The following is a 26,707-nucleotide window of genomic DNA, read 5'->3' on the forward strand; positions in this document are numbered from 1 at the left end:
TCAACAACCAACAGGTACTTTTCAAGGATGCACGCACACAAAAATAGGCTCTCCCTCCTACTTACATTTCTGAGGCACTTGTTGCAACTGCTGCAGGATTTCTTCTCTCGCTGAGAGTCATGTGAGACAGGACTGCTAAAGGGATTCTACAAACACCACACTGCACTGTATGCCAGGATTAATCCTGCACCTGTGATGTGTTATTTAACAGTTAAGAAATGCAGTCCTAGCTTTGGATGCCTAACACAGCTCAGCTGTTTTTCTCCAGGCTCACTTTGATTGCAAACTGGCAGCAGTACTGCTGTACTAGTCGGGATGCATGACATATGACAGGGGAAAGGCGAAAGAAAATGGAAACCTGACCATTACTGAAAGAAAAAAAAAAAAAAAGAAAAGACATCTGACCGATACAGCAATTATTACCATCTACAAAATGGTAACTTTCGACCTCATACAAATATGCGCAAAGGGCCTTTACTGAAATACAGTCAGATTCGGTTATTTTTAGCACTGACAGCCTCAGCAAATTGCTATCCCTGGATCAGAATTATCTTTATGGAGGATTTGTTTGCTGCAGAACAAAAGGAGAGAAATCCCTCAGGCTTCCATTCTACAGAATTTCTGAGCCCTGCCTGATCAGTATCTGAAGCTATCCATCCTACAGTGTTTTATCCCTTTCTGTACAACAGGATATTTGGGATGGCTCTAGAGGAACAGAGTATTCATGTCTGTCCCATTTCTTCCTCTGCATGATTTCCCACCATTCCTCTGAACGGGTGGCCGTTTTTCTTGAACAACTTCTGACCCATACAATAGCAGTAGTGAAATGCACAGCTGTAGATGTAAAAGGCAGCTATGTGTTCTTACTGGGGGGGGGGGGGGGGGGCGGAATTATTTTCTGAATGTTCTCTCTGTGATAAGGACGATCTAGAAAACAGCATTTATGCCCTCTCTGGTAATCATCCTGCCTGGACCTACACAGAAAACAGATAATGGACGAATTGGGTTTTACTTTAATAAAAGTGTCCTTCCAGAGGGTGTATAATGCTGTATAAAAGCCTTTCTGATAGCTAAGATCACTTCCTAGCCTTGTATATAATACTTCAGTGTTACATAGGAAGGGATGACGTTATTCACATAACATTTTATTCCATGAAGATACAGGCACAGTAAAATTTCTGTGCAATACTCCTATGACAATGTTTAAAACTAGAAAAAAAAATGGAAAAAAAGGAGCATTTTCATTCTCGCAGTTTCCCTTTCTGGCTATATTGTTCATCCGAAGGGGCCAAAACTGAGCTTCTTATCTTTTCCCCCTAAACCAACCTCTCCTCTTTCCACATTCTCTATCCCTGTGTATAACAGTCTCATCCTCCCTGTCTCATCAGCTCGTAACTTTGGGGTCATCTTTGACTCCTCTGTTTCTTTGCACATATCCAACAGACTGCTAAAATCTGTCGTTTCTTTCTCTATGTCACCAAAATTCGTCCTTCTCTTTCTGAGCACACTACCAAAACCCTTACTCACACTCTCATCTCCTCTCGCTTAGACTACTGCAACTTGCTTCTCACAGGTCTCCCACTAAGCCATCTCTCTCACCTTCAATCTGTTCAAAATTCTGCTGCATGACTTATATTCCGCCTGTTTCGATATGCTCATATTAGCCCTCTCCTCAAGTCACTTCATTGGCTCCCTATCCATTTCCGCATACAGTTCAAACTCCTCGTACTGACTTACAAGTGCATTCACTCTACAGCTCCTCAGTACCTCTCCACCCTTATCTCTCCCTATACTCCTCCCTGGGAACTCTGTTCTTCGGGTACATCTCTTTTATCTGTACCCTTCTCCTCCGCTGACAACTCCAGACTCCGATCCTTTTATCTTGCTGCGCAATATGCCTGGAATAGACTTCATGAGCCAGTACGTCAAGCTCCATCTCTGACAGTCTTCAAATCTAGGCTAAAAGCCCAACTTTTTGATGCTGCTTTTAAATCCTAACCCCTATTCACTTGTTCAGTACCCTTGTCTGTTTTATCATTCCCACCTTAGTATTTCCCTTATCCCTTATATGTCCCGATTAGATTGTACGTTCTGTCAGGCAGAGACTGTCTCTTCATCTTCAATTACATCTAGTAGCGTCTAGTAGCGCTATAAAAATAAGTAGTAGTAGTAATAGTAGTAAGGGGCTGAAAACATTGTAGCATGTGAGACAGCTCTCACTTCTACAGAGTGCCAAATGTTTTATTTGCATCAAGGGTATTCATTTTTACAGTGAAACTCTCCTATCTCAATTCCTATCTCATTCAGAGAAATGAGAGGTTAAAGTATCATAGGTTGGCCAAAGAAAGTGGAACTGCTTTTAGAGAGGTTATGTTCCCTAGAATCCAAAACTAAGTACAGAACAAAAGCAAATAGTTTTAGGTGGTGGTGCAGGTTAGTGGGGCACTGGGGTGGAGGGCCTAGCTTTTGGCAGCTGGCAGTTTGTAGGATGGTGGGGAAGTTGTGAACAGCTACTTTGGGTTGGTGAGGCAGCTGTGGGGGTACAGTTTTGAGGTGGGCAGTTTGTGAGTGGGGGGGGGGATAATTTGGGGGAGAGTAGAAAAACGGGGAGAAACAAGCAACTCCCTAAATGCTGAGTTTCAGAGTTTGCCTGTTTTTAATTTATGTGCCGACACTGGAACTCTTTCTACCTTAGAAATGCATCAGGCCATTTTTGGAGGACTTATTTCTCTGAAACCTCCTATCCAATTTCAACCATTTTTAAATTTGATTTGTCTTTTTGCTGGTTTTTCCCACATGCCAAGTTTCATCCCATTGTGTTATAATTTTAGAGAGTTATTTTGCCCTCAGAAAGCCATTGTCGACCCCTTTTGTGTAATTCTTTCCAACATTCTTTGGGTTGGAAAGAATAAAAATGATTCAGATAAAAGGGCCCAAAATGGAACAAACCCATTATGACATCTGGTCCTAAGTCAGAAAATCTTCTACTATGTTGTTCAGACATTTACTTTCCCAGATATTAGTTCTGTTTCCCGTCCTCTTTCAGAGCACATTCTAAGGACACGGATCAAAGAAAAAAATGGAAAAGAAAAAGCAACAAAATAAATAAGCTAGACATCTCCCCCTAGGTACGATTTCAGGAAAGACACAAAATGCAAATGAAGATGCCCAATAAGCTGCAATTTATCTAGACACACCAGTAATTCCATCTGATCAATGATAAGAAATTTAGAGGTAGATGAGAACACTCGCAATTAACACAAAAACTGGATGTCTCAGGATGCAGGCGCCATCACTTGCAAACTGCCTTCCAAGTGCACAAAACTCTTGTGGGGGATGGAAGGAGAATGGATTTAGAGTTCAGTGTCTCCTCGCTAGCTGCACTGTGTAAGCAGAATGATCATTAGTTATGACTGGTAGTCTCCAGCAGATAATGTTGACTGTAAAGTCAGGAACTGCTAGACTATAAACAGTTTTCTGTGAGCCACTCTATCTGCATTTCAGGATAAACAGTAGCGGTTACTCAATTAGGCTGCAAGAAAGAAGCTCCAGATCCCAGAACAAGTGGGGCTTAATTTTCTAAAAGGAAAAATTTATACATTTAATACTATCAGTATCAAGCAACAACAAACCCACGTAGAATATGGCACTGACGACCACCCACCTCAAAAAGATATCCACTGATTTTCTATACACTCCACCCTACCTCCAGTGCCTCAAAACTTGTTCTGTAAACCTTAACCCAAAAAGCTTATGGTCGTAATATTTAACTTACAGTAAACTGCCAAACACATAACAGTCATTCAAACAACTTTTAAGGTGGGTATGGGATGATCCATAAGATGAATTCGTACCCCAGGGCACCAAACAGCATTTATTTCTCTGATCGCGTAATGCACAAAAACACTTATCCAAAGAAGTTCTACTTTATTAAGATTTGCTACAGGACTAACCAGCAGTGTTTGGCAATTTACAATACTAACACACATTTCAGTTCTGCACAGATTTTAAAAAGGAGAAAGTTCCAATGAAAGGGGGCAGCAACAAAGAAAGCGGCATGATGGGTGGATTCTAAATGAACAAGTTTGGGACCTGGTAGGACTAAGCAATGATCATTTATAATTGAACGGAGAAGTGGCCTAGTGGTTAGGGTGGTGGACTTTGGTCCTGAGGAACCGAGTTCGATTCCCACTTCAGGCACAGGCAGCTCCTTGTGACTCTGGGCAAGTCACTTAACCCTCCACTGCCCCATGTAAGCCGCATTGAGCCTGCCATGAGTGGGAAAGCGCGGGGTACAAATGTAACAACAACAAAAAAAAAAAAGGCGAGGAGGTGAGTATGGAATAGTAAGAGACGAGAGATAGTGTGGTAAACATCCTATGAGATTTTAATGTGAGAACCAGAAGTTTAAATAAAATACGCTGTTGAATTGGAAGCCAATGGTATTTTTGTAGTAGTGGCGAGACATTGTCGAAACAATTGGTATGGCATAATAATTGGATGCTCAGGGACTCTGTGATAGAACAGCACCCCAATACTCTTCAAAGACCAGTGGAGAAAAAACCTCAGTTCAGCCACCCAGCCAACAGAAGTTATAAGGCATGAGCCCAGTCAACCATCATAGGAAAAAAAAACTCCACTGTATAGCATGCAGGATAACCAGTTCAAACATATCACAAAGTCACAAACACAGGAGACCAATCAAAGGAAAAACATTATCCAATAGTCATTTGTTAAAGGCTTGATATATCTTTAGATTAATACTCATCTTTCATCTTCTTATAATTCTATCAGAAGCCCACCGACATATTCATGAATCCACTATACCCAACAGGGATTCCCCATTTCGCTGGAGCTGCGTCAGGGGTAATGTTAGAGAAACAAAACATCCTGTGTCATGGCCACTGTTATTAATAAGCCAAGGTAGTTCCCAGTAAGGAAACCATATTCCTTTTGTGTGATCAAACTCTCCGCAAAGGCTTTACTAGTCAGATCTAGCAAGGAGGAGTGGCCTAGTGGTTAGAGCACCGGGATGAAACTTGGCATGTGGGAAAAACCAGCAAAGAGGCAAATCAAATTGAGGATGTATTAGGATTACAGGAAAGAACGATGATCAGATGTTGTCTCTTTTGCTTCCATATAAGAATAAAATTCCTCAGAAGCCCTGGGATAATACTCACCGAGGGCGCCTTTTATAAAGCCGCACTACTGATTAGCATGCGCTGAATGTGAAGAAGCCCATTCAATTCCCATTGGCTTCTTTCTAATTGGTAGCGCCGCTTTGTAAAAGGAGCCCTAAATAAACTCACATGAGTTTAAAACTATGCCAATATAGAAAGTAAATTGTTTTAAATTGCCATACCTCATCTACAAACAGTTTTTAATAACTTGTACAGAGTATAGTATAGCAATTACATGTATGTCAGTATAAAGCAAAATAAAATAAAATCATATGGAAGGTAAGCTTTATTTCTGCCTCATTTTGGGCTATGTGTGTTAACTAGTTGCCCTGAGGCACAAAGCGAGAACTTTATGATGTGGGAGCTAACAATTATGTACCTCTCTGTAATCCTCGTTCCTGCCCTCCACCCCCTGTCCAAAGTCAGGCAGCCCCAGCTGTCACTGTCAGCCTGGACTGCCACCCTCAGTGCAGTAGACCCCTGGCCCCTCCAAAAGCAAAGCCCTGATGGTCTAGTGCCCCCTCCAGCCCCCCCAAGACAGCGACACAGGGGGCTGGAGGTCCGACGGCTCTCCATCCCCCATAACCTCCTCCCCCCCCCAAAAAAAAAAATCCCTGATGGCCCAGTAGCCAACCCTAACCCCCCCCCCCCCACCCGGCTGGTCTAGTGGTCCCCTCTTCCCCGTACTTGTTTGGAGGAGGGAGTAGCATTGTTAAAGCATAAGCAAGAAGGTGGGGACATACTTGGCACATGCACAGAAGAGTTCCGCGGTAAACTCAGCTACTCTGCACATGTTCCTGGCAAACATGGACATGAAGAACACATTGGCATCTGTTTTCTGTACCTTTAAATGTAAGCATTTCAATTCTTTTTTTAGTTTGGAATGCTTATATTTAAATGCAAGAAAAAGGCGCCAATGTGTGCTTTCACTTTTGGGTCTGTCCTGACTCGTGCATATTCGCTTCTCACAACCAGCGCTTAGGAGCTTGCACGGGCTTCCTTCTGCTTCCAACACCAATCGAAACTGGCAGATTTTAAAGGAAGAATCATGAGAAATCCTTGTGTGCTGTTCTCTGAGCATTAGGAGGGAACAGGAAATTACCTCATTAGCATCCATTTGACTATATTAGCATGCTATTTGCACTAATCCTTGGAGCACTCGTTTCCCATGCTACAGCCTTCTGAGCATTCTGCGCTAGTTAATGCGGGCACTTGTCCAGCGCTAATGGCCTCTAGTGCTCACGTTTGCTTCTGAGCATCGGGCCCCTAGTGTCTCCATGCCAAAGCGGGACACTTGGAGGCAATGGTTTGGACCTTTGAGATCTAAGACCAGGCGAAAGGTGTCTTCCTTCTTTGGGACAATGAAGCAGATGGAATACTTGCCCTGTCTCTGTTCAACCTGGGGAATTGGAACAATGGCCTGGAGTGCCAACAAGGAATCTATGGTGGCCAGAACCTTGACCTCCTTGGTTCCCTTTAAAGAAGGAGACTGCACGAAGAAAGGAGCAACCGAGCGGGAGAACTCCAACTTGTAACCTTCTGTACGAATATCCAGAACCTACTGGTCTGATGTGATTTTGGCCCACTCCTCCCAAAACTCCTGAAGACATCCTCCCACCAGAGGAAGAGAAAAGTGGACCAACCTCGTCTGATGTCTCAAAATGGAGATCACGAGCCCCCTGAAGGTGGACAACTAGAGGCTTTCGGCTTATTTATTTGTTGCAGTTGTAACCCACATTTTCTCACCTATTTGCAGGCTCAATGTGGCTTACATAGTACCATCAAAGGCGTTTGCCCAGTCAGCTTATCCGCCAGCAATCGCTGTGGCTTACTTTCCCCCGGTTCTTTCAGTAGGTTACTGAAATCTTCTCCAAATAGCCATTTGCCCTGAAAGGACAGTTCAACTACACGACTTTGATGCTGCATCCCCTGTCCAATGCCACAACCAGAGCTGCCAACGTGCCATACCAGACAAAGGCATACTGTAGGCCATAACCCGTAATGTGTCATAAATAGCATCCACCAAGTAGGCCAACCTCGCTTCCAGCTAGGTGTTATGTTGCTGACTGCTGATGCCACTTCAAGCATGCCTGTCCCACCCTTTCTTAAATTCTGACACAATCCTCGTCAGTATTTTGATATTAAAGCTGTAGCCCTGACATTTCCCAGCCCCAATCCTGACTATTGCTAGTCAGCAGGAATGGGTTGGAAAAGTGAAGAGGAGGAGAGGAGCTTTACAGTTTAAAGCACTATTCAGCTCTGCCTTCATAGATCAGAAGGAAAGATGATGCGAAGTTCCCAATTTTCAGAACAATTTTCAAATTCATTTATAAGTGTACAGAACAATTTATCACATGTATACTAACTGAAAATTGCCCAACTTCAATACAGCTATAAATATCCATGGAGTGGGCAACACGCCTACTTTAAAGGGAGACATTCCTGAGGGCATGCTTTGCTTGGGATTGGCAAGTGGCACAGTAAGGACTTTGAGGTCACTATCCAAAATCATTTATGCGGTTCATTTTGGAGTCAACTGGAAAAAAATTATTTGTGCTGAAAACTTGAGATTGTCCACAGCATAACTTCCGGATGAACTCCTCAATATCTGTCCAAAAGTTACAAATTTAGGATAATGTCTGACCAACATTTTGGGGGCAGAGCCAAAAATTACCTGATATTCTGAGCTAGCTAGATAACCAAGTAAGATCATATAAATAGCCATCCTAACTTAAAGGGACAATTTATCAGTTTCAGTTTAGGCTTGCATATTATGTAGTCCAAGTTTGATGAACAGTTTGCAAATATGCTTAAAGATAGCTGGACAACATATAGGTATCTATAAATAACAGCTGTCCGACTGAATACTGACACACTTTCAAGTCTAGGTATGATATTTTACTTGCGATATCTACCTGAACTAAAAGTAGATCCAGAGATACAGGCATCACAGTGGGGTGGCAAGAGTCCCCCACCCCCAAAGGTGGCTTGCCAACTCTTTACCATGTCAGTTTTAAAAATCTAACACAGACCATAACCCAAATTCCTGCCTGATCCAATAGATTACAATGCAGTCCTGTCCAGTTTAGTTCTGCCCTCCAATTCTCCTCCTCCAACATCCAGGGCAGGCAGCAGGAGAAGCATTCAATCACACATCTCCTGCTGCTGTGGTCTGTCTCATAGTAACAGCCACAAGATCTTGCACTTCATGCCATGTGTACCACTAAAATAGATAATTTCTGCAATAAACCTTCTTTTTTTTTTTTTTAATCGGATTCCCTGATGCCCAACCATTTGCTAAAGAGAGAAACTACCACAATGCTTTAGAGGCATTGTTCCCACACCTTGACCCCAAAATAAGGTTGTACAAATACAGGATTCAGAAAAATCTCTATGGATAATCTTTGTAACATAACAAACCTAAATATAGCATATCTATGTCTGACCCAATACTATAAAGTCTGAGGACAATAAATGAAAGATGGAGAACTCCACTTAGTGCTTTATTGGCTCGCTGCCATTCTTTGAATGGTTGTTATAATGAAACCCATTCAGGCATGGTTTATATCAGAAGACCTATAGACTGTTCTCTAGTAAACAGTTTGACGACTTCTCTTCTTACTTCCAAGTAATCTGTTATTGAAGTAAATGTGGATCCTAGTCTTGCTACATATGCACATAGATATACAGAGAAAATACTGTTTCATCATTTTCAGCCATGTCACAAAGGCCTCTTGGACTCGTACATCTATCTTCCAAGCCACCAATGTTAATAACAAAAGCCACAGAGGTGTAAAGCTGGGTACATATGGTTAAGATACATCTCATCAGCTGACCCCACAATTCTTTACCTGGATTTTAACCACCACAATTCTGCAAATTCTAATTTCCCACCATCGAGAATGCTTGGTAGATGCCTATTATTTGGCACCCTGTCAAAAGAAACCGGTCAAAAAAAAACCAGACAAAAGAGATCAGACAAAAAAGTTCCAAACAAAAAACGTTTCCGACATAAAAGTCCCTGACAAAATAGACTCCTGACACAAAATAGACTCCTGACAAAAGGGTCTGATGAAATAGATTTACTGAGAAAGTCCATGGCTTGTCACTTGAAAGTCCTGGCACCTGCCTACAGCTTGACTTCACTATCCACACTTGGTATCTAGTGAGAATCATAAATCTGCTTGACAAGATAATCCAGCTTGATTAAGGTTTCCCTGCCCTGTTTTGTGTACAGTCTATTTTGTCTTGGGGTTTTTTGGGGAGGTTTTTTTTTTTTTTTTTATGGTCTGTTTTGGTTTTACTCTTATACGTCTTATACGTCATTATCCTAACTATAAAAACATCTATTTCAAGTCTATATTGTGCAAAGATTTCTCTCATATGCACTAAATAGTGGAATGATTTACCAGTTGAAATTAAATGAATTTCTAACTATTTAATATTACGAAAATTTCTGAAAAATAATTCCACATAATAAGTATGTTATCCATTGAATTCCAGTATTTCTGTAAAAGCCTATGAACTCTTGCTAAGTTGCAGTAATGGATCAATCTCTACATCAATATTTGTACCTGCTTTTACTTAAGTGTTGTAAGCCACATTGACCTGAATAATTGGTATTTGGATTATATGGGATATAAGAACCAAAATAAATAAAATAAATACATCTTCGCCACTTTCATGTATTGTTATTCCTGTGTTGCACCTGAATCTAAACTAGGTCTGGTTCCTTTCCCCTTCTGAAACTATGCTAAAACTAGCTTTGTTTTTACATATTTGTGGATGGAGGAGAGGAAAGTAAGAGAAAAACATAACTGCATATGTACCGAATAATGTTCAGAAGCTATTAATATTCAATTAACATTTCTTATCAGGAAACATTTTGTGGAGCTTTTCTAGGGTATGGGTTGTATATTTGATGTACTGCCTTTTTATGATTGAACAGGGACTTTCTCTGTCCTTTGTGGTCTCACAATCTCTTTGTACCTTCAGCAGTGGAGAGTTAAAGGGCCCTTTCACTAAGCTACACAGATGCCTACGAACGCCCAACGTGCGCCAATTCAGAACTATCGTCCGGCTACCACGTGGTCCGGGCAGTAATTTATTTTTTAAGCGTGCCCACTACACGCGCTGGAAAATTGCCGGCGCACGGTGCTAACTGGATGGTAATTGGCATTGTATGCGCACTGACAATTACCGCCCATTTAACACGCGAGATCTTACTGCTAAGTGAATGGCTGGCAGTAAGGTCTCAGGCCCAAAATGGACACGTGCCAATTTTCATTTTGCCACACATCCATTTTCGGCCCCCAAAAAAGGCCTTTTTTGCAGATGTGCTGAAAAATGTTCCTGCACGCGCCCAATACACATGTCTAGACCAGCACAGGTCACTTTTTTGCACACCTTAGTAAAAGGACCCCTAAGTGAGTTACTCAGAGTCACAAGGAGCTGTAGTGCAAATCGAACCCAGTTCCTCAGCCCACTGCACTAACCATTAGGCTACTCCTCCACTCTTGTTGTGCATGCTACATGTCATTAAACTTAGTGAACTGAATGTTAAATATGCATCCTAAAAAATGTATTATGTGCATGCTAAATTATATATATATTTTAGTGTGCAGTTTAAGGAACCAGCCCTGATAAATAGAAAAATACCAGAACTAGATTATGACAAATTAGTAAAGGATACACAGAACCAAATCCAAAAGAGAAAGCAACAATGAAAAGAACAAGTTCATATTTTGAACTGTTAAGAGCAACAATTTATGAGGGTAAACTGACCTCTGGCACAGGGTTTAATTCACACATTTTAAACCATATTAAGGGCCCTGTTTACTAAGGTGTGTTAGCGTTTTTAGCGTGTGCTAAAAATTAGCACACGCTAACCGTGTGACGCCCATAGGAATATTATGGGCATCTACATGGTTAGCATGCGCTAAAAACACTAACATGCTTGTAGCACGACTTATTAAACAGAGTCCTAAGGAAAAGGTGGTATAGTCTAAAGAGTAGATAAGTTAGGAATGCATGCAAAATGGAATTTTCCAAATCTGTGTGTATGTCTTTCCCTGTTTCTTCCATCTGTAGGTCAAGGAAGCACAGTAGCCGTTGGTACTCTTTTTAGTGGTACCCAAATAGCAAATTTTCAAAAATAAAACTGTTCACACAGTTTGCTTTGAAAATTGCCTACTACCTGCAGCACAAAAAAACAGCGAAGTGAGTGATGGTTGGCAGCAGATCATTATTCAATGAAAATGACCCACTGAATAAAGATCTGGAGTGGAAGAGTAGCCTAGTGGTTAGTGCCGCAGACTTTGATCCTGGGGAACTGGGTTCAATTCCCACTGCTGCTCCTTGTGACTCTGGGCAAGTCACTTAACCCTCCTATGCCCCAGATACAAATAAGTACCTGTATGTACCATGTAAACTGCTTTGAATGTAGTTGCAAAAACCACAAGTACCACCCCCCACCCGTTTCCCCCTTTTTGTGCATCCTTTGTATTCTGCAAATTGAGTTCTTGGTTTTGTTGCTTCTACTACCTGCTGCTTCATGGACAAAAAAGTACCCACTACAACGGGTGCCTAACTAGTTTACCTTCACGGAGGACAATTTTCCTTAAGTTGCCTATCAGAAAGATTCACAGCTACTTTCTACCAATATAACTTTCAGACAATATAGTTTGAAAGAGAAAAGACGGTATAGTTTTTCAACATTACCAGGCAAATAAAGCAGGCACAAAACCTGGGCACAAAAGCACCCATATAAACGTTAGCAAATTTTTTAAGGAGAAATACCCACATATCAAAAATTTGCTAACATTTACATAGGCATTTTGGTACCCATGCTTCTTGCATCTCCTAACTCAAGCCTGTCGCTTGAAATATAAATGTTTTTGGAGCAAGTAGCTAAAGCTGTGTTATGAAAACAGGTGGCAAACGTAGCCACTCAGGGGCCCTTTTACAAAGGCACGCTGAAAATTGGCCTGTGGTAGTGTAGATGCATGTTTTGGGTGCGCGTAGAATCATTTTTCAGTGCACCTGTAAAAAATGCCTTTTTTAAATACTTGCCGAAAATGGACGTGCAGCAAAATGAAAATTGCCATGCGTCCATGTTGGGTTTGAGACCTTACTGCCAGCCACTGACCTAGCGGTAAGGTCTCACACACTAACTGGGCGGTAATGGTCTACACGTGTAGAATGACGATTACCTCTCGATGATCGTCCGCGTGCCAGAAAATAAAAGTATTTTCCAGCGTGCCTAGCAGATGCGCGTCAAAAATGAAATTACCACACAGGCCATGTGGTAGTCGGGCGGTAACTCAAAACTGACGCACGTTGGGTGCGCATAGGTGTCTACACGGCTTAGTAAAATGGCCCCTCAGTGGGGGACAACTTCACAAACCTAATATAGCTGACATGGAGGGGGATAATTGAACGGGGACAACCATCTCTAAGGACGGCGCATCGAAGGAGCGGAGCATCCCTTATTATCAAAACAAGATGGGCGTCCATCTTTCGGATCGATAATACGGTCTGGGACGCCCAAATTTCAACATTTAGGCCGACCTTAGAGATGAGCAACCTCAGTTTTCACCGATAATGGAAACCGAGGACGCCCATCTCAAAAATGACCAAATCCAAGCTATTTGGTAGTGGGAGGAGACAGCATTCCTAGAGCACTTGTCCGCCTGACATGCCAGGACACCAACCGGGCACTCTAGGGGGCACTGCAGTGGACTTCACAAATTGCTCCCAGGTGCATAGCTCCCTTACCTTGGGTGCTGAGCCCCCCAAACCCCACTCCCCACACCTGTACACCACTACCATAGCCCTTAGGGATGAAGCGAGGCACCTCCGTTCACTGGGTAAATCTCTCTTATCTGCACCCGTCTCCTCCACTGCTAACTCCAGACTCCGTTCCTTTTATCTTGCTGCACCATATGCCTGGAATAGACTTCCTGAGCTGGTACATCAAGCTCCATCTCTGGCCGTCTTCAAATCTAAGCTAAAAGCCCACCTTTTTGATGCTGCTTTTAACTCCTAACCCTTACTCACTTGTTCAGAACCCTTATTTTTATCTTACTCACTTTAATATTCCCTTATCTCTTGTTTGTCCTGTTTGTCTGTCCTAATTTGATTGTAAGCTCTGTCAAGCAGGAACTGTCTCTTTATGTTCAAGTGTACAGCGATGCGTACATCTAGTAGTGCTTTAGAAATGATAAGTAGTAGTAGTAGGCACCTACATGTGGGTACAGTGGGTTTCTGGTGGGTTTTGGAGGGCTCACATTTACCACCACAAGTGTAACAGGTGGGGGGGGGGGGGGGAGCCTGGGTCCGCCTGCCTGAAGTGCACTGCATCCACTAAAAACTGCTCCAGGGACCTGCATACTGCTGTCATGGAGCTGGGTATGACATTTGAGGCTGGCATAGAGACTGGAAAAAAAATGTTTTTTTTAATTTTGGGGGGGTGGGAGGGGGTTGGTGACCACTGAGGGAGTAAGGGGAGGTCATCCCCAATTCCCTACAGTCAGTTTGGGCACCTTTTCAAGGCTTGGTCGTGAAAGAAAATGGACCAAGTAAAGTTGGCCAAATGCTCGTCAGGGACGCTCTTCTTTTCCCATTATCAGCCGAGGATGCCCATGTGTTAAGCACACCCCAGTCCCGCCTTTGGTATGCTGCCAAAACGCACTCAGGAACTTTGGTCATCCCCGCGACGGAAAGCAGTTGAGGGCGCCCAAAATCAGTTTTCGATTATGTCTATTTGGGCAACCCTGAAAGAAGGACGCCCATCTCCCGATTTGTGTCAAAAGATGGGTGCCCTTCTCTTTCGAAAATGCCCGTTAGGGCCCTGTTTACTAAGGCATGTTAGCGTTTTTAATGCACCTATAATTAGCGCACACGCGCTAACCGTGTAGGCGCCAACAGGGATATTGTAGCGCATACATGGTTAACGCACGTTAAATACACTAACACGCCAATAACGCGGCTTAGTAAACAGGGCCCTTATGCCTTAATAAATTAGCTAGGTGGTTCTGAACATTGTCTTCATCATGGCTAATATGAGAAAAACACCTTCAAGAATTAGAAGTAGGTACAGAAATTTGCAAATATCATTATGTTCCTTAACAATGACTACATGATCACACAAAGATCATCCACATTAAAAAAAAAAGCATCCATTTAGTTGTTAGCGAAAATCTATGCCATTTCCATTTGACAATGACACTGAGTTGGTTAAAGGAAACAGACACTGCATGTTTTGATTACTTGGGGAAAAAAAGATCTTTTCTTTTTGGCATGTAAGTAAAGGTTTCAGTGACAATTCCAAAGGATTAACCTCCTCTGCTAATCTTAAAGAGTTTGGCACGAAAGTTCACCTTACAATACCCTGAAAATACCTCAGGCAAACTATCGTGAAAAGGGACAGGGATGGGATACAATCATTACACTAACCACATCTCCTAGTTTCTAAAACAAGGAGAGGAATGAATCTAAGTTTATGTTTGTTTTTAACTCAGGATAACAAATGACATTTACATAGGAAGTTCAATAATTTATTCCTTTTTATTCATGTTTTGTATACATGTTATGTTTCAACACATTAACTAAAATTTTTTTACTATCTTTCTTTCTAGCACATCAACTCCCCATTTTGCCAAACTTCTTCAATGTATTATCAGATAAGTATATTTTTAAATTAGCAAAAGTCAATATCTAAATAAACATTTAACCTCAAAAATTCATTTGAGCATCCTTTTACTTTATAAAAATTGATTCTTTGTTTTTATTTCTTTTCAGGTTCCTCCTTGACCAAGCAGGTAAGTATTTATTATGACTCTCTTTCTTTTCCTTTAGCTACTCTCTTATAAATCAGTCCTTTGTATTGTTTTGTATAGTAACCTCAGATCACTTAGCTTTTCTTACCACTTTCTTGTATATCTTCTGTTCTTCGCCTTTCTTTTAACGTTGGGTACCTTATTTTTGCTGACAACAGGAACCAGAAGCCAGATGCAGAATACCTACTACTCTAGGCTTTAAAAATTAAAAACAAATCCCTAAACTACTTTATATGTCTCAAGAATTTAGTGCTCATTTTAAACAGTTCACTATCTAGCTTCCCCAATGAAACAAAAGATAATTCGGTAGCCCTATGCTAGCCCTCCCAGAATAATAATTTCTTTCCCAAAAGAATTTTGATAAGTCTCAGTATAATTTTCCTTTTAACATATAATTACGGAGACTACTCTGTATGTCCAAAGCATTTAATTCATTCTCAAAAAAATAACAGCCCATCACTGTCTCAAAATACTGTGTATGTTTGATTCTTTTTTTTATTATATTTCTTATGTTAGAAGCGTGCTGGAGATAATGTAGTTAATATGGAGGGGCATAATCGAATGGCGCCAGCCAATAGATGGCCAGCCATCTTCAGGGCCGGCTCCACAAAGGGGCGGAGCCAACCGTATTTTCGAAATACAGTTGGGGCCGGCTAAATTGATCGCCGGGTTTAGAGCAGATGTCCGGCTTCGGTTTTCAGCCATAATGGAAACCGGGCCTGGCCATCTCAAACCCGGCCAAATGCAAGGCATTTGGTCGTGGGAGGAGCCAGCATTTGTAGTGCACTGGCCCCCTTGACATGCCAAAACACCAACCGGGCACCGTAGGGGGCACTTCTAGAAATAATAATAATAAAATAGCTGCCAGGTGCATAGCTCCCTTACCTTGGGTCATGAGCCCCCCAAATCCCCTCCCAAACCCACTCCCCACAACTCTACACCATTACCATAGCCCTAAGGGGTGAAGGGGGACACCTACATGTGGGTACAGTGGGTTTTGTTTTGTTTTTGGAGGGCTCAACATTAACCACCATAAGTGGAACAGGTAGGGGGGGACGGGCCTGGGTCCACCTGCATGAAGTGCACTGCACCCACTAAATACTGCTCCAGGGACCTGCATACTGCTGTCAGGGAGCTAGGTATGACATTTCAGGCTGGCAAAAAATGTTTTATTTTATTTTCGGTGGGAGGGGGTTGGTGACCACTGGGGGAGTAAGGGGAGGTGATCCCCAATTCCCTCCGGTGGTCATCTGGTCATTTGGGGCACATTTTTGTGACTTGGTCCTAAAAATAAATGGACCAAGTCCAGCCGGCGAAATGCTCGTCTAAGCCGACCATCTTTTTTCCATCATGGGGTGAAGCCGGCCATCTCATAACATCGCCGCCTCAGTTTCCCCTCACTCTCCAAAAAAAACCAAAATGTGCCGCTGCTTCCAACGTGGCCAAAACCCTGCAGATTCGCCGACCTCACCCTCCAAAATGGCACACTAGTGCCGCAACAGTTCAACCACGCCGCAGGGAGCACGGCTAGCCTCCCAACCCGACAGGAGACGCGCCACTATACCAGATCACGCCCCCCCCCACAGTACCCACGTAGCCCCTTGGGGTTACAGTATCTTACAGGAAGGGTCCGTGTACAGGGTGAAATACGCAGGTGCTTCAGATAATCAGCAGCTTTACTCCTGTATTTTGATTATTCTGGCTTTTAGAACTCTCTAAAAAGGCAGAGCTGACAAGACTCATGGGCTCTGTTTAGAGAACATAATCTACATTCTCCACAGCTGCTCAAAGGAAGAGACTATATTGTGCATAACTTCAAATTCCTTCTGTAACTTCAAGAGAGGTGGTTGAGAGGGGTCATGCAGACACTTCCACTGTGTTTTCAGGGGTAAGATACCGTGCATAGTTTAAGAAAACTGAAAACCTAGAAACAAATAATTCAAGAAGTAAAGGCTTCCACTGTGTTTTGCAATACACTCGGTGGAGCAAAACCTACCCTTGCTGTTACCAGGCAAGTCACATCGTTTTCCACTGCTCAAAAACAGCTTAGATGAGGGGTGGGCAAACTCAATCCTCGAGGGTCAGGACCTAGTCGGGTTTTATGATTTCCCCAAAGAATATGCATGAGATCTATCTGCACACAATAGAGGCAGTGCATGCAAATTGATCTCATGCATATTCATTGGGGAAATCTAGAAAACCCAACTGGGTTGCGGCCCTGGAGGACAGAGGTTGCCCACCCCTGTCTTGGATTGCGAACCAATTTGGTCATGGAAATTAACTCATGTACCTGAATGCAATTTCCTTTGAGCTAGGATTTGGAAAAGTAAAAAAAAAAAACCTTCCTATATTAAAAGTAGCTTTCAAAAAGCATTAGTTTATTGTAGCTATGTTATTTGAACGTTCTAATGTGTGATTATTAGATGTTTCATTAGCATTATGCTCATTGCATTATACCTCCAATTTTTCAATTTCAGTGCTGTTAAATGTGTATATTTTTGATCCTGTTTCATAGTAGTCCCAGGGGCGTAGCCAGACCTCGCCGGGAGGGGGGGGCAGAGCCTGAGGTGGGGGGGGCACTGTTTAGCCGCCGCCACCACCACATTGGACCCCCCTGCCGGCCTGCTGACGATCCCCTTGAACCCCCCTCCCGCCACCAACTCTCCCCCGCCGCATCAGATTCCTTTTTTGCTGGCGGGGGTCCCCGAACCCCGCCAGCCGAAGAGAGTCTTCTTCAGCTGGCGGGGTTCGGGGACCCCCGCCAGCAAAAAAGGTATCTGATGCGGGGCGGACGGCGGGGGAGAGTTGGTGGCGGGAGGGGGGTTCAAGGGGATCGTCGGCAGGGGGACCAGGGCCAAATCTACGGGGGCGCAGGCCCCCCCAGGCCCCACGTAGCTACGCCACTGGGTAGTCCTATTATTAGGTTTCAGTTTGCTGTTTTCACGTTTACCTCATTCACTGTACTTATATTTATACTTGGTCATTTTACTATTGTTATGCTGTTAACAAAATTGTAAGTTTTATGTTACCTTGTACCTGCTGTACATCGCCTTGAGTGACTCTTCATAAAGGTGGTTAATACATTCCAATAAATAAATAAATACCATTGTAAAATGTTGCCAAGCCCTTTTTAAAGAGCTATTGTTTGTCTTACTCCCTTCCCCTAAGTTTACATTTTCATTTCCTATGTGTTGGCTGGGAGCTACCCATAAAACTGGAGTTTAACTTCCTGCCAACTATTTGTCTCAAACTCCTAAGAACACATTAGAAATTAACGTTTGTAATAACTCAGATGATCAATTTATTCCCATTACTAAAGAAATGATTTTTGGCCCTACACCGGAGTTCAAATGAGTTCAAAATACTCAATAGGACAATTTTCTGATAGAATAGATTATACCAGTTTTCCAAATTACCCCTTGTTTTAGCCAAAATATCGAAGTATTTTTAGATTAAAACAGAGCATTCAGCAAGTCTCAATCATTCTTCTTAAAGCCTTTTAAAAACGCGACAGGATCTCTGCAAGTTAAGAGATATTACACAGTCACACTTCAGAACATACAGCTCATCCCCAAAAACCCTTTTATCCGTTTTAAAAAAAACAGAATTTCCCACTCAGGTGATCAGAGACCAGGACTACAGGTCTTCACAGCATTTAACCTACCTCCCAACTGCAACCTTTAGAACCTAATGACATCTCACCCCTGCAGCTCGAGCCATAAGCATGAGCCTAAAACACTCCAAAGCCCCCAACACATCAACACAGCATTTTAAAATTAATATAAACACTTTCTACACATATACAAATAAACAGCTTTTTAAATTTATATGAATGTCAGTACCTTTTTGTGTCCTAGAGCCCAAAAATCTTCTTTTTTCTTTCCAGAACGAGACTACTGGTTTGATTCCAGTTGAAGATTTGTCACTAAATCCAACAATGAAATATTTTACAAAAAGCCAAACGATATAGGAATTATTTTTCTGAAAGAAATTATTTGAGGAACAAGACATTTCCTTCATGGAACAAAGTTACTCCAGCACTGAGGTAAATTTTCAAAGGTTTTATCTACAAAGCAGGAAGCCCCATTTTGCATAGGATAAGGATTTGGAAACCCAGGTCAAGACATTCACATTTCCACAAAAATTATACAAAAGGTTCTTATGACTGTGGAATCTTTTCTAAAATAATTATAAAGATGCCAATCAATACACACTGATTCCATAATCCCACACATCCAGGGAAATGGTGGCATCACTCAGCAAAGTCTTTGTGTAAATATCATTAGAAATCAAACAAAATAAAACAGGGAAAAGAAAATAAGATACCACCTTTTTTTATTGTACATAACTTAATACATTTCTTGATTAGATTTGAAGGTTGCCCTTCGTCAGATCGGAAATAAGCAAATGTGTTAGTTGATGTACCCATGCATACCTCTTACCCACCCCCACCTTGTTAGACTGTCAATTAAATGCTTGGATGTTTCACTTATAAATATACTGTCATCTACCACATTTGCTTATTTCTGATCTGGCGAAGAAGGGCAACCTTCGAAAGCTAATCAAGAAATGTATTAAGTTATGTCCAATAAAAAAGGTATCATCTTAATTTCTTTTCCATGTTTTATTTTTGTTTGATTTCTATTGATAATTATTATATTAGGAATGTAATTCTGTAACCCATTCTAGGCGTTGTCGGGAGGACAGACTAAATAATGGAATAAATACATATTAAATAAAGCCTGTGATTGATCATCATTGTATACGCAACAGTTGATATCAATGTATACACCCATTTTGAAGTGGCGTCGACTGGAAGAGGAGGGAGGCAGGCATGCTGCGTCCCTCCTCCAACGAAAGGTAGGGGGACCGGGAGGGGGGCTGTCACCCACCACGGACCACCAGGGATTGAAAGAACGCTGGGCGGCAGGAGTTGGGGTGGGCTGGAGGTCCACCGGACCTCCAGCACCCCCCCCCCCCCCATCACTGAGTGGCAGGGTGGGAGAGGGTTTGGTTTGACCGGCGGCCACGACATTTTGGGGGGGGGTTGGGGGGGCTGGAGACCCACCAGACCTCCAGCCCTCGTTGTTCGGGCCTCGGCAGACTGTTTGACAGGTTTGGGCTTTTGACAGCCCAGACCTGTCAAACAAGTGTGGGAGGATTGTGCTGAGCGCATGCTCAGGCGCAATTCTCCCGCACTTCAACCTGATAATCAAAGATAATAGCGCTGCTTAGATTTGCATGCATTATCTTTGATCATCGATGCAGAAAAGCCCTGCGCTGTCCCGGCACTATTTTTAGGGCGCTGTTTGGAACAGCGCGGGGCTTTTGATCATGAGGACCTCATGTTTCACAGATTGCAAGTGGTATACAAATTATGTGGCCACCACCAGTCAGCGAATATGTGCTTTTGGGGGCACTTTCATTAAGCTGAAGTAAGACGTGGTCTTAGTGCGCCCTTTGGGTTTTTCCCCGAGCACTAAGACAATTTTTACTGCAGACGTAAAAATGGCCTTTTGGTGTTTTATTTCCAATAATGACCATGTGCTAATATTGCCATTTCGTAGGCAGAAAAGACTCACGTGGTATCCATACGTTAACCAGTTAGCATGTGTTAATGTAGCTGCGTTAACTGATTAGCACAGGAATACCCACTCACTGCCCCGACACATGGTTAGCTTATGTAGATTTGGCAATTACCACATGACACTTGAGCACATGCCACAGTACGCCATTGTAAGATGCGTTAGACATGTCTTAGCGCTTAATGTAGCATAGTAAAAGGGATGTTATAACGCCTTTGTATCTCTCCATGGTGCGACCGCACCTCATATATTGTGTTCAGTTCTGCACACCGCATCTGAAAAAAGATATAGTGGAAATAGAAAAGGTACAGAAAAAGGCAACAAAAATGATAAAGGGGATGGGATGACTTCCCTATGAGAAAAGGCTCAAGTGGCTAGGGCTCTTCAGCTTGAAGAAAAGGTGGCTGAGAGGAGATATGATAGAAGTTATAAAATAATGAGTGGAGTGGAACGGGTAGACATGAATCACTTGTTTACTCTTTCCAAAAATATTAGGACTAGGGGGGCATGTGATGAAGCTACACGAATCGGAGAAAATATTTCTTCGCTCAACGTGTAATTAAACTCTGGAATTCGTTGCCAGAGAATGTAGTAAAAGTGGTTAGCTTAGCGGGGTATAAAAAGGGTTTGAATGGCTTCCTAAAGAAAAAGTCCTTCGGGAAAATCCACTGCTTATTTCTAGAATAAGCTGCATAAAATGTATTGTACTGTTTTGGGATCTTGCCAGGTACTTCTGACCTGGATGGCCACTGTTGGAAACAGGATGCTGAGCTTCATGGACCTTCGGTCTGTCCCAGTATGGCAAAATCAGCGAGCTGAATGCAAAGAAGCCCATTCTATTCCCATGGGCTTCTTCGCATTCAGCACACCCTAATCGGTAGCACTGCTTTGTGAAAGGAGTCCTAAGTCAGATGCTATCCATACAATTTTGAGCTAGGTTAGAAGCAGGGTGGAGAAACAGCCTGAAAAGTCTCTCTTTAGTTGTAATATTCAACCACAAAACAGGTAAGTTATCTGTTTAATTCAAGCCTAAATTGAATGGATAGTGCAGTCACATGTATACTCAGCATAATCTTTTATACAGACCTGCTCTTGAATATACACATTAATTTACATACCAGTGCCAGCACTTAAATATGGTGACTGCATTGGCTGAAATTTTACTAAGGAAACAGTGTGAGAAAAAAAAATATTAGAACCCAATACTAATTACTAATAAGGTTCTGAGGTCAATGTACTAACACTCCAAAAATTAAATGTACTGTTAGCAAAATAGCGTTCACAACTTCTTCTGGGACTTACATAATAAGCATGGTAGAAAAATTATACGCACAACTTAGCACCAGGAACTTTCACAAATGAAAATAAAAATGCCTCACAGATATCTCTACCTTGGAGATTGTGGCAGAATTTTGTCCACCAAGCTGTTTTCACATATGGCTTTTTGTTTGCTTGTTTTAATGATTTTGCACTGCAGCAGCTCATTTTCTGTTTTAATAAAATTCTGCATGCAGAAAACTACGTATAAAAATGACACATTTTTATCCTTTGCAATGTGAAAACTTTGCAAATGGCGCTCTGTGTGCTCGAGTGCCAACAGGTGCGTGCTATTGCAAACAAATGGTTTAGCGTACAAAGGGCTATTTGCAACATTTTGTGCACATCCGTTCACCGCTTCCTGTGCTTGAAAAATGTTTCCAAATCAAACTGATACAAGGTTCAAGCCCCAAAGGTTGCTGTACGTTATGAGTGAATAATAATCTCACCTGCAGACTAATGCACACTGATTTAGAGGGGGGGGGGGGGGGGGGGGGGGGGACTAATTTATTTCAGTGTTTGACCCTTGAAAATCTAAGGAAGCGGAGATCCAAAGCTGCTTCTGCTTCAGAAAGTCTGTTACAGGGCAGTTTTCAGGGAGACCTAAAATCTTGGGTAAAAAAAAAAAAAAAAGTTTGTGCAGGGCACATGTGTATACCTGTAACTGATCTGGGCAAGTCACTTAACCCCCATTACCCCATGTAAGCCGCATTGAGCCTGCCATGAGTGGGAAAGCGCGGGGTACAAATGTAACAAAAATAAATTAATTAATAAAGTGCATGCATGCTTCTTCGTTTTTTTTCAAATGTGCACTTGCTATTTCTCTCCCGCCACTGAATGCACAAACAGCAAATGTCAAGCACTTTAGGTCTCTATGAAAACTGCCCTGTAACTGACTTTCTGAAGCAGAAGCAGCTTTGGATCTCCGCTTCCTTGGATTTTCAAGGGTCAAACACTGAAATAAATTACCCCCCTATAAATCAGTGTGCATTAGTCTGCAGGTGAGATTATTATTCACTCATAACGTACAGCCACCTTTGGGGCTTGAACCTTGTTATCAGTTTGATTTGGAAACATTTTTCAAGCACAGGAAGCGGTGAACGGATGTGCACAAAATGTTGCAATTTGAACGCTAAACCTCAAATAGCATTTGTTTGCAATAGCACGCACCTGTTGGCACTCCTCGACCACACAGAGCGCCATTTGCAAAGTTTTTCACATTGCAAACTAAAAATGTATTTTTTATACATAGTTTTCTGCATGCAGAATTTTATTCAAACAGAAAATGAGCTGCTGGTCATTTTAGAAGCTTCTAGATGTGCAAAGGAACAAGTTATAGGCAAAAGGTACAAAACGGATATAGCAGGATCCCGCAGATCTGGCTTTTACACCGTCCCCAAGTTATATGTCTAGATTTCATATATGTGCAGGGCTATTTGCACGTGCAGAATCCCCAGACAGAGTTAATGGGGCATGGTGCGAGACTTACAAAAGCATAGTTTGTGATGCCTACAAAAAAAAATAGGTCCTAGTTTTATTTCTTTTTTTTTAATCCACATTGGCTTTAGCACCTTTTTTGAGGCATAAACAACTAACAGCTCCCACAGGGTTTCAATTAAGAGGGCAGGTTCAAAAGTTACTGCCAACCGCACACCCAACAATCGAGTATATCCCCTCTGGCATTCCCTCCTAGATGCTGCTGGACATTAATCATTTCCCACGACCCTCTCTCCCAACGTCAAACATACCCCCTCCCCAAAAGCAAGCGTGAATTCCCCGTGACAGCTTTACCTCTAGCAGCGGTAGCAGTGCCGAAGGAGTACTGCCGTTTGAACCAAGTGCCTGATTACTAGAGATTGCTCCTTCCAGCCACTCAACATTACGGCCAGCCTCAGGAAGGGGTCCTGCTGAAATTCACAAACTCCTCTCCCCCACCCATCATCAGTGCTTTTCACAGATAAGTTGGACTGCTTCAGCCAGGTACACTAACTGCAGCTGAAAGCCACTGACGATATAACAAAGTTCCGCAAATCTCTGAAAACACGTCTCTTCCAAAAAAGCCTATAAAGAAAACACTTAACCTACAAACTACCTCAACAATCCACACAATTAATACAGCTCTCCTCTATCCTACCTAACACCTTCCTCTATCTTCCCTCGCCGTCCTTCAAACTTTAATAATTGTTCCCGTTATCATGAAGCGATTCTGTTGACCCTCCCTTACCTAATCCTCAAACACTAAGCGGTATCATGAAATGAAATGATTATGTCATTACCATACTCTGTAAGCCACACTGAGCCTGCAAATAGGTGGGATAATGTGGGATACAAATGCAATAAATAAATAAATACTTTGATTTTTTTTAATCACTGTTCTCGTTGGATGTGCTGGCAAACAGTTGTGCATAGTGTTTTCTTATACGTATTTTACCGAAGGCTCCACACTCAAAAGACTTTAAAATACAAGAACAGAACACATCCTGCCCGGCCATCCTATGAAAATAGGGCTTATGTGGGCACACCGTATTTGCGCTACTCAAAAATCACTCCCTTATTGTTATATGGCACCCATTTCAAAGGTCAATCGGCACCGTACCACGGGTGTAAAATTTCAAATGAAACCCCGAACTGAGCAACAATATTAATCCGAATTTCTCTTTAGTTATTAACTGGGTACAAATCCTACAGCTGATACCAGTCTGTGTGAAACTGCAGATATACTGTCATACCCATGTTTGACACTTTTTTTAAACACGTATTCAGAACTTTCTTCATTTTTATAAATCACTATTTGGTCTAATATACTTTTCAATTTACTTCTCTTCTTTTAACAATATGTTTTAAACGTAGAAAACAGTTGGTCTGCCCACAGAAATATCAACCGTCTCATCGGCTTGTTACTTGTTCATTAAACGCAAGCAGTTGCTTAGGTCTAAGGTGCGCATTCATTACCACACCTAGGCCACCAAAGAGATTCAAAGAAAAGAGATGGAGTTCTGAAAAGTATTTCTGCAGCCTAAGAAAGACTTTCCTAAATCAGGCAACTTTCAGTTCCAACGAAGTAAATCATGAAAGATCCACGACGAGCCCAACTAATCAAAAGAAAATAAACTTTAAAAAGTCCCCCCCCCCCCCAACAACAACAAAAAAAAAACAAAACACACACATAGATTAATGCACCTGAAATATTTTAATTTGAAATACACTTTTTCTGTACTTTCTTCTGTAGCTGCAACTCCCACATAAAGAACTGAGGTAAAACTAATGCGACTGTGGCAGCCTCAGCCTCCATGCACCCCTAAATAGGTGGTGATGCACAAGAGGCTAGAAGATAGTGCTGGTTTCACCAGCACTTGATTGAAAACCTGACAAATGTGGAATTAATATCAAATATGAGGGAACACCAAGATACAGGTTTTGATACACAGCAGCACTTGGATTATATGATAAAGTGCTAAAAACAGGTAAACAACATAGTTTAGGAGAAAGGCCACTGCGATTCCCTCTCCACAGCTCTGCCCAGCATCCCCTCAATCTCTCTTCCTGCCCCATTCATAACCCCACTTTCTAGCATTCCAATCTCCCCCTGCACAGACTACCCTCCCTTCTCTCCTCACAGGTTAACATCAGTCTCTGTCTTCCTCCCTCTGCCGATATGGCCTGAACCCCCAGTTTCATTTTCCCCAGATCTTACCAGCAGTGCTCTCTACCACAGCAGTGCTCTCTACCACAGCAGGCCAGTCAGCCCTCCCTCCCAAACCTGCAGGGCTCCAGATATGGCTTCTGGTCCAGCACAGGTGTCTCCTCACTAGGAATCATTCCAGAGGCAGCAAGCATGCAAGAACACCTTTTGCAGCACAAAACCCCCACATTTTCACATCAGCCTGCCACTGCTTGCCCTTACCTTAGGCTGCTGAGATCCAAATGCCTCAGCAGCACTGCTGTCAGGTGGAGGTCCAGGTGGAGGTGGGGGTGGGAGGTGGCAAAGACTGTGTTGCACACACAAGCTGGATGCTGAGCTGCACCTGCTTGGGGCTAGGCCTCATTTTAGTGTGTCTGGTCACTCAGTGTGAGAAAAAAAATATTAGAACCCAATTAAGGGACTTCCGTTTTTGTTTCTTTCTTAATAGAACCCAATTAAGGGACTTCCTTTTCTGTTTCTTTATTATTTATTTTTTTAACATTTTTACTTTAGGTTTTTTCCCTGGCATTGAAAAACAGGAGATAATCCATGGAAAAACTGACTCATTTTTATAACACAAGGCAGTGGAACACTTTAGTGGGGGGGGGGGGGGGGGGGGGCAACACTCTCCAGCCCTGCACCCAAGCTCTCTAGTTCTTGATGCTATGTTGGGCCCAGCATTGGTTTCTGACTGTGCTGGGCGCCTCTCTGCAAGTTTGAGTGCAGCAGAGCATGCATGCATCTGTCCATACACGAGTGCGCACACATGCATGTAGATGCATCAGATGCATGCATGCTCTGCTGCACTCAGACTTGCAGAGAGGCTCCCAGCACAGATGAAATGTGCCTGGATTAGACTGGGGAGAAAACATCATCTGGACTCCCCCCAGTGCCTACAAACACAGGAAGCAATTCTATAACTGGGTGCTACAATTTAGCTGTCTCAATGCTGTATGCTGAGCGCTAATTGTATAATGGCATCTGGGCGCCCAGATTCCGTTATAGATGCTAGCTTAAGTCGGCACTAGCACATGTACATTTAGGCACATCCACATTATGGGGAGCTTCTATATATGGCGACTGGAAAATCCAGGCAGAAATCAT

At 42.5% G+C, this 26,707-nt stretch overlaps 1 protein-coding gene across 1 annotated transcript in view; it reads right to left on the reverse strand.

Annotated features, from left to right (window-relative positions):
- LOC115459043 (bone morphogenetic protein receptor type-1B-like) overlaps positions 1 to 26,707 on the reverse strand; it is a gene marked incomplete at its 3' end in the record, with an annotated part of 119,531 nt that overhangs the window by 44,948 nt on the left and 47,876 nt on the right. The window contains exon 2 of the mRNA XM_030188908.1: positions 18,862 to 18,944. The remainder of the gene's footprint in view (positions 1 to 18,861; positions 18,945 to 26,707) is intronic.

Source organism: Microcaecilia unicolor, unplaced genomic scaffold (assembly GCF_901765095.1).
Source record: "Microcaecilia unicolor unplaced genomic scaffold, aMicUni1.1, whole genome shotgun sequence".
NCBI lineage: Eukaryota > Metazoa > Chordata > Amphibia > Gymnophiona > Siphonopidae > Microcaecilia > Microcaecilia unicolor.